Raw genomic sequence first — 6541 nt, 5'->3', positions numbered from 1 at the left:
CATGCTGCTTTTAAAGTAATTTCTATCAGGGCGTCTTCTCATAAATACTTCTCGTGAGCATTTAATTGATACACATTTGTTGAAAGTCTTCTTGGCAGCATTTATCCAAAACTATCATAAAAATGTGCATACCCTTTGGCTCAGCCATTCCACTTAAATTAATTTATTATAAAGAAATACGCACAGCCCTTGTGGCTCCCCCAGCAGCACCATGGTGGTTGGCAAGAACAAGCACCTTACGAAAGGCAGCAAGAAAGGAGCAAAGAAGAAAATGGTGGATCCATTTTTTTCTTTCTTGGTTTATTTGTTTTTGAGAGAGAGAGAGAGAGAGAGAGAGAGCATGATTGGGGGACGGGCAGAGAGAGAGGGAGACACAGAATCTGAAGCAGGTTCCAGGCTCCGAGCTGTCAGCACAGAGCCCGACAAGGGGCTCGAACTTGTGAACCACGAGATCGTGACCCAAGCCGAAGTCGGTCGCTCAACCGACTGAACCACTCAGGTGCCCCTGATCCATTTTCTAAGAAAGTGGTGCGATGTGAAAACACCGGCTATGTTCAATGTAAGAAATATTAGAAAAACACTAGACACGAGAACTCAAAGAACCAAAATCGCACCTGATGGTCTCAAGGGTCATGTTTTTGAGGTGAACCTTGCTGATCTGCAGAATGATGAAGTCGTATTTAGAAAACCCAAGTGAATTATTGAGGAGGGTCAGGGCAAAAGCTGCCTGACTAATTTCCATGGCATCGATCTTACCCGTGACAAAATGCGCTCTCTGGTCAAAACACGGCAGACCATGACTGAAGCTCATGTCGATGTCAAGACTACCGATGGGTATTTGCTTTGTCTGTTTTGTGTTGGTTTTACTACAAAACTCAACAATCAGATTGGGAAGCCCTCTTATGCTCAGCACCAATGGGTCCACCAGATTCAGGAAAAGATGATGGATACCATGACCCAAGAGGTGCAAATGAGTTGGAAGAAGCGGTCAATAAGTTGATTCCAGATGGCATCGAAAGGACACGGAAAAGTCTTGCCAGCCTATTTATCCACTCCATGATGTCTTTGTTAGAAAAGTAAAAATGCTCAAGAAGGCCAAGTCTGAAGAAGGACAGCTCACGGAACTGTGTGGTGAAGGGAGCAGTTCTGAAAAGTTGCTGGGGATGAGACCGGTGCTAACGTTGAACGAGCTCATGGTTATGAGCCACCAATCCAAGAATCTGTTTAAAATTCAGACATCACAAATGTGATATTTAAAAATATTTAAAAATATTTTGAAAACTTTTTAAAATGTGATATTTAAAAAATATGCAGAAACATACGAAAGGACAGACATGAAAAGATGCCCACTGCACCGCTATTCAAGAGTGCAAAAACTTGGAAATGGCTTAAATGTCAGCCGTAGTAGGTGGGTTAAATTACTATTTCATTACGGGCCATCCATCTATTGGAATCTTATGTAACAATCAAAAATGATGATGTAGCTCTACCCTTATTTTCCAGACAGGCCATACAACGGAATACATTGTACAACTCCATTTTAATAAAAAGCATATATATTTATGCATAAAATTATTGGAAGGCTAAACCACAACATATTAATGATGTTATGTCTAGGTAGAGGGATTATACGTATATATATTTTTTGTTTCTTTTGGCTTGCCCGCGCTCTTTCATTTTCATTTTAGAAACATGGATTTCTACAGGAATATATAGAGGTACAAATATATTTTTGTCAAGGTCTTTTGAATACTCATTAATTATGCTCCCTTTCACGGTTCTTAGGCTGTTTGTCTTTCGCCAGCCCGCCGGGACAGACCAGCCCCCCCGAGCACTGACCGGCCTGTCTTCTCTCCCCTTGACCAACTAACAAGTGGGGACTGGAGATACCCCCTGGGTCCCAGACTCAAATAGAGAATATGACTCAAGTGTTCTCAGTATACCCCTCGAGCTGCTTCCTGACGGCCCCTCTGCTCTCTTCAGGGAAGATCCACTCTCCAGAAAGTCATTGGCCCGTTCACCGTCTCTGGCAAGCAACTCCTGTCTCTGGCTCTAAGAACAGAGTGAATCAAGGACACTGATTTATCGCCCACCAAGGACCCGCACAGAGAGCAAGCCAATGATGTTCCCCATTTGGGGTGGCCCTTGAAGGATTTGTGGCTCCAGCAGAGAAGCTTTTAAAAGGCCATAAAGCGAGTTAAGTGATCAGGAATTTCATCCTACTGAAACGAAAGTAGGTGGGGAAGAGGCTATACCTTCAAACTTGGCCAAGGTCTACCTCACAGAAAGAGGAGTGAGACAGGCAGGCTGGTGTTCTGCTGCTAACCTCAAGCAAGAGATGTCCGCCTGGACCATTTCCAACTCTGAAGTTCACCAACCTGGCCCCGGCTCTGGCTAAGTTGGCTCCCATGACTGGTCTGCCCTCAACCCACATCTCAGCGGCCATTCTCACCCTCCCCTTCACCCCCTTTCAACGGATCCATTCATCCATTTGCCAACAAGAAGTCCGGAGTAACACACTGCATGTTTGGGCTTCATTCTGAACACCAGGAGGACTTCAGTTATTCCTTCTAGAGGACTGAGTGCCTCCTACAGGATGCGGATGTGGCTTGCCCTGGACCAAGCACCCGGTGCGGAGCCACGAGTGAGATCCCCTAGTCCTAGAGTTGTAGAGTTCACCTTTGAGGCAGGTCAGAGATGCTAAACCAGTAAATAACTAGGGAAGACAATTTCTGATGGTGGCAAGCGGGAAGAAATAGGCTCGTAAGTTGGTGAATACGTGAGACTTTGGTCCAAAGTCAGGGAAGACCTTTCTGGAGAGTGACATTTGAGTCAAGACCTGAATAAAGCTAGAAGCTCATAGACCAGGGGAATCTTTTCACCCACCCAGCTCAGGGGCAGACTCATGCTGGTCCCAGTCAGCCTCACCCACACAGAGTACGTGGGGGGCTTTCTGATCCTCTGGACCACCACACATCACGGTGATGCTCAGAGCCCCCATCGTCCATCTTACAGGTGCGTGAGATAATGAACGGAAGGGGAGGTTGTTCCGAGGGGAAAAACACACCAGGACCCAGCAAAGTCTCGGGTAGTCTCGCGTCCTGTAGACTGGCCGCGGCACTCTGGCTGTGGTTGAAATGAGGTCCCAGCTGGACAACACCAGGAAGGACAGCCGGTGTAGTTCCCGGGACTCACTAGAGCAGGGCTGGACAATTTCGTGCCGCTCAGGTCCCACCTGGTTCGTGGATGTACCTTCAGGAAGGGGCTGATCCAGCCCCTGGCGTCTGTTTAGCCTCTCAGGCTGGACCTCTCCCTTAGGCCCCCTTCCCTCTTTCCGTCCTCAAGTTTTCTCCATCTTTTCCGTCCCTCTCAGCCTGGGCGTTGTTTTCTAACTTGGGATATGAACGCTCATTCTGATTCATAATCAAGACCAAATATACTGTCTATGACCCGAGTTCCCCACTAAAGGTGGCCCGAGTTTGAATTTGAAAAGCCAGGATGAGACTCTGTATTCTTTCATTTTCTGCCGTCTCAACTTCTCTCTGAAGCAATGGGTACCAAGGACCTTGCTCAAATGGAGGTAGGGCATGCCCAGATGGGGGAGCAGGAATGATCTGAAGCCCGACACCACACACCAAAATTAACTTATTTAGGGGCGCCTGGGTGGCTCAGTCGGTTAAGCGTCCAACTTGGGCTCAGGTCATGATCTCACGGTTCATGAGTTCGAGCCCCGCGTCGGGCTCTGTGCTGACAGCTCAGAGCCTGGAGCTTGCTTCACATTCTGTGCCTCCCTCTCTCTCTGCCCCTCTCCCACTCTCTCTCTCTCTCTCTCTCTCTCTTAAAACACAAATAAATAAAGTTTACAGGGGAGATTGGGTGGCTCAGTGGGTTAAGCCGATGACTCTTGATTTCACCTCAGGTCATGATCTCATGGTTCCTGAGTTCGGGCCCCACATCAGCCCCTGCACTGAGAGTGTGGAGCCTGCTTGGGATTCTCTGTCTCTGTCTCTCTCTTTCTCTGCCCCTCCCCTGCTCTCTCACACACACACTCTGTCTCTCTGTCTCTCTCTCTCTCTCTCTCTCAAAGTAAATACATAAATTGTAAAAAACTTAAAAAAATATTACCCCATCACAAACAGAGAGCATCTACCAGAGCCACAGAGCTCAGAACTAGAAACACAGCAGGCATGGGGACGAGGCTCTCATTAGGCTGGGGAAAAGGAAAGAGGGGGGAGCAGAATGGCCTCCAGCGACAGTCTCGGTCAACAGAAGGGGCCCTCCAGAGCAGAGATCGCTGGCCCAACATGGCCAGGCCCTAGCACCCCTGTCTGAAGCCAAGGCGGGTCTTGAAGGCCCCGCGGGGAGGCTGTGTGGGTGAGGGCACCGCCCACCTCTTTGGCGAAGGGAAATCCGAACGGGTCACCTCTGTGACTCCCTCGGGGCACATAAATGGTCCTAAAGAGATGAGAGGAGCACCAAGCCGCCCGGCTCTTAAGGCTCACAGAGCATCCCGGGCCAGGAAATCTAGGTAGAGGCCAGAAGGCACTCTGAGAGTCAGGGAAGGGTACAGCGTGGGGGTCAGGTGCATAGGAGCTGGGGCGGCCCCCCCCCCCCCCCGGTTTCTGAGTAGCTGAGGGGGGAGGGGATGGGTCGCTTCAGCTTCACTTTCAGCAGATCGGGGTTAATAATAGTACCGACCCTACAGCTTTATTGGAAGGACTATAGAGAAGTTAGCGTTTTAGAAAGCACTCAGAGAACGCCTGGCCGGGAAACACTATTAGGTAAGTGTTAGTTAAGTGTCCTGGTAAAAAGTCAGGAGAAAGAGCGCTCCAGGCAGGAGGCACAGGCTGGGTAAGAGCCCGGAGGACAGGATCAGAATAGCACACAACGTAACCCACATCAATGGGCTGAAGCCAGCCAAACGGCTGGTTAATCAAATTCAACTCAAGCGGAATTTAATTTATTTTTCAGGCACGGCTTTTAAGGGAAATCACATTCTCCGGTCTTGCCAAACAGCCCACCAAGATGGGCTGGTGTGATTTTTTTTTTTTTCCTCTAAAATCCACCCGAATCTTACCCAGATGGACTCAGAGCTGCAAACCAACGGACGTCACCCTCCCCGCCGCCCGCTGTCGCCAAAGCGGCGATTTCTTCCAAACGACAGATGTTGACACGCGTTCTCGCCGCCCCCCCACCCCCAGCCCCGTAAGAAAGCTCGGGTGCCCTCCCGCAATGCCCCCCTCCTCGCCCAGGACTCCGAGCCTCTTGCTTACCAGGCCACCGGCTACACGGGCTGCGGACCCCGCCCGCTCCTTCCTGCCCGCCCCCGCCCCCGCCCCGCCAGCCCATGTGGAATGAGTTGCCCCATTTCTACTCCTTATCGGACATGGAAATATTTCCCTCGCGTCTTGGTGGCGTTCTTCTGCGTCTGTGAGTCGGCCGAGGCTTAACTCTTACAGCTCCAGAGCACGGCCGGCTGTCTGAACTCCCGGACCCAAACCACCGGGTTCAGGATCATCAAATCGCAAGAGGGGAAGGGAAGGGGACCTTAGAGGGAGGGGTGGGTCAAGGGGACGCGTAAAGGCCGAATAACTCGCGCCGGGGAGAATTCAGCCGCTGCCTTCTGTAGCTTTAAAAAGGGGTCGTTGAGGCAGCCTCTCTTCCATTTGGTGAACCTTGAACCTGGCCTTGTAAGATAACAGTGATAATAAGCAGCAGGCTTTGGGTGCGCACGCTGGACACGTTTAACCCTTCCAGCAACCCACCGAAATAGACGTTCTCATTATCGCCCCCTTCCGCGAACGAGGCCCAGAGAGGTAAAGTAACTCTCCCGAGGCCACACAGCCATGAAGTGAGAGCAGACTCTTTCTTTCTTTCTTTCTTTCTTTCTTTTATTGTTTATTTTTGAGGGAGACAGAGTGCGAGCAGGGGAGGAGCAGAGAGAGAGAGGGAGACACAGAATCCGAAGCAGGCTCCAGGCTGTCGGCACAGAGCCCGACGCGGGGCTCGAACCCATGAACCGCGAGATCATGACCTGAGCCAAAGTCGGACGCTTAACCGGCTGAACCCCCCCCCCCACCAGGCGCCCCGAGAGCGGACCTTTCTGACCACAGATGATCCTCCACACTCTAAGCCAACAGCCGAACATACACCAATGTGCCCCTGTGGTCTGGGACCGTCTCTTCGCCCCAACCTACCAAAGTTTACAGACACTACCTGAGGTGGGAGAGCAGAGAGAGCGAGTCACTTAGCCAAGGGCACACAGCTAGCAAGTGAGAGGTAAGTGAGCTGAGTTCTTCAGCCCGTCCGCTTATTCCCACGTTCTTCTTTAAGGAGATGGGAGCTGAAGCCTGGTTATCCCCGAAGGACAAAGGATGACATTTTGCAGCTCAGAGGCTTGGTTGCGGACGCGGGCAGAGCCAGCCTGGAATCCTGATGTCGCCATCTACACGCCGTGTGACCGGGGACTAGCGGCCTCAACTCTCTGAGCTTCAAGTTCCTCCGCTGTAAAATGGGGGGGCTGGGGGGGGCCCCAGTAAGA

The 6541-nt window shown here is 50.8% G+C and overlaps 1 pseudogene; it reads left to right on the top strand.

Moving 5' to 3' along the window:
* Positions 1-211: 211 nt before the first annotated feature.
* On the top strand, positions 212-1228 carry LOC125914147 (40S ribosomal protein S3a-like; annotated as a pseudogene).
* The last annotated feature ends 5313 nt before the right edge of the window (positions 1229-6541 follow it).

The sequence above is a fragment of the Panthera uncia genome (genome assembly GCF_023721935.1).
Source record: "Panthera uncia isolate 11264 chromosome D3 unlocalized genomic scaffold, Puncia_PCG_1.0 HiC_scaffold_8, whole genome shotgun sequence".
In the NCBI taxonomy this organism is placed as follows: Eukaryota; Metazoa; Chordata; class Mammalia; order Carnivora; family Felidae; genus Panthera; species Panthera uncia.
Note: the sequence above shows the minus strand (reverse complement) of the source record. Positions and strands in the feature narration are given on the sequence as shown.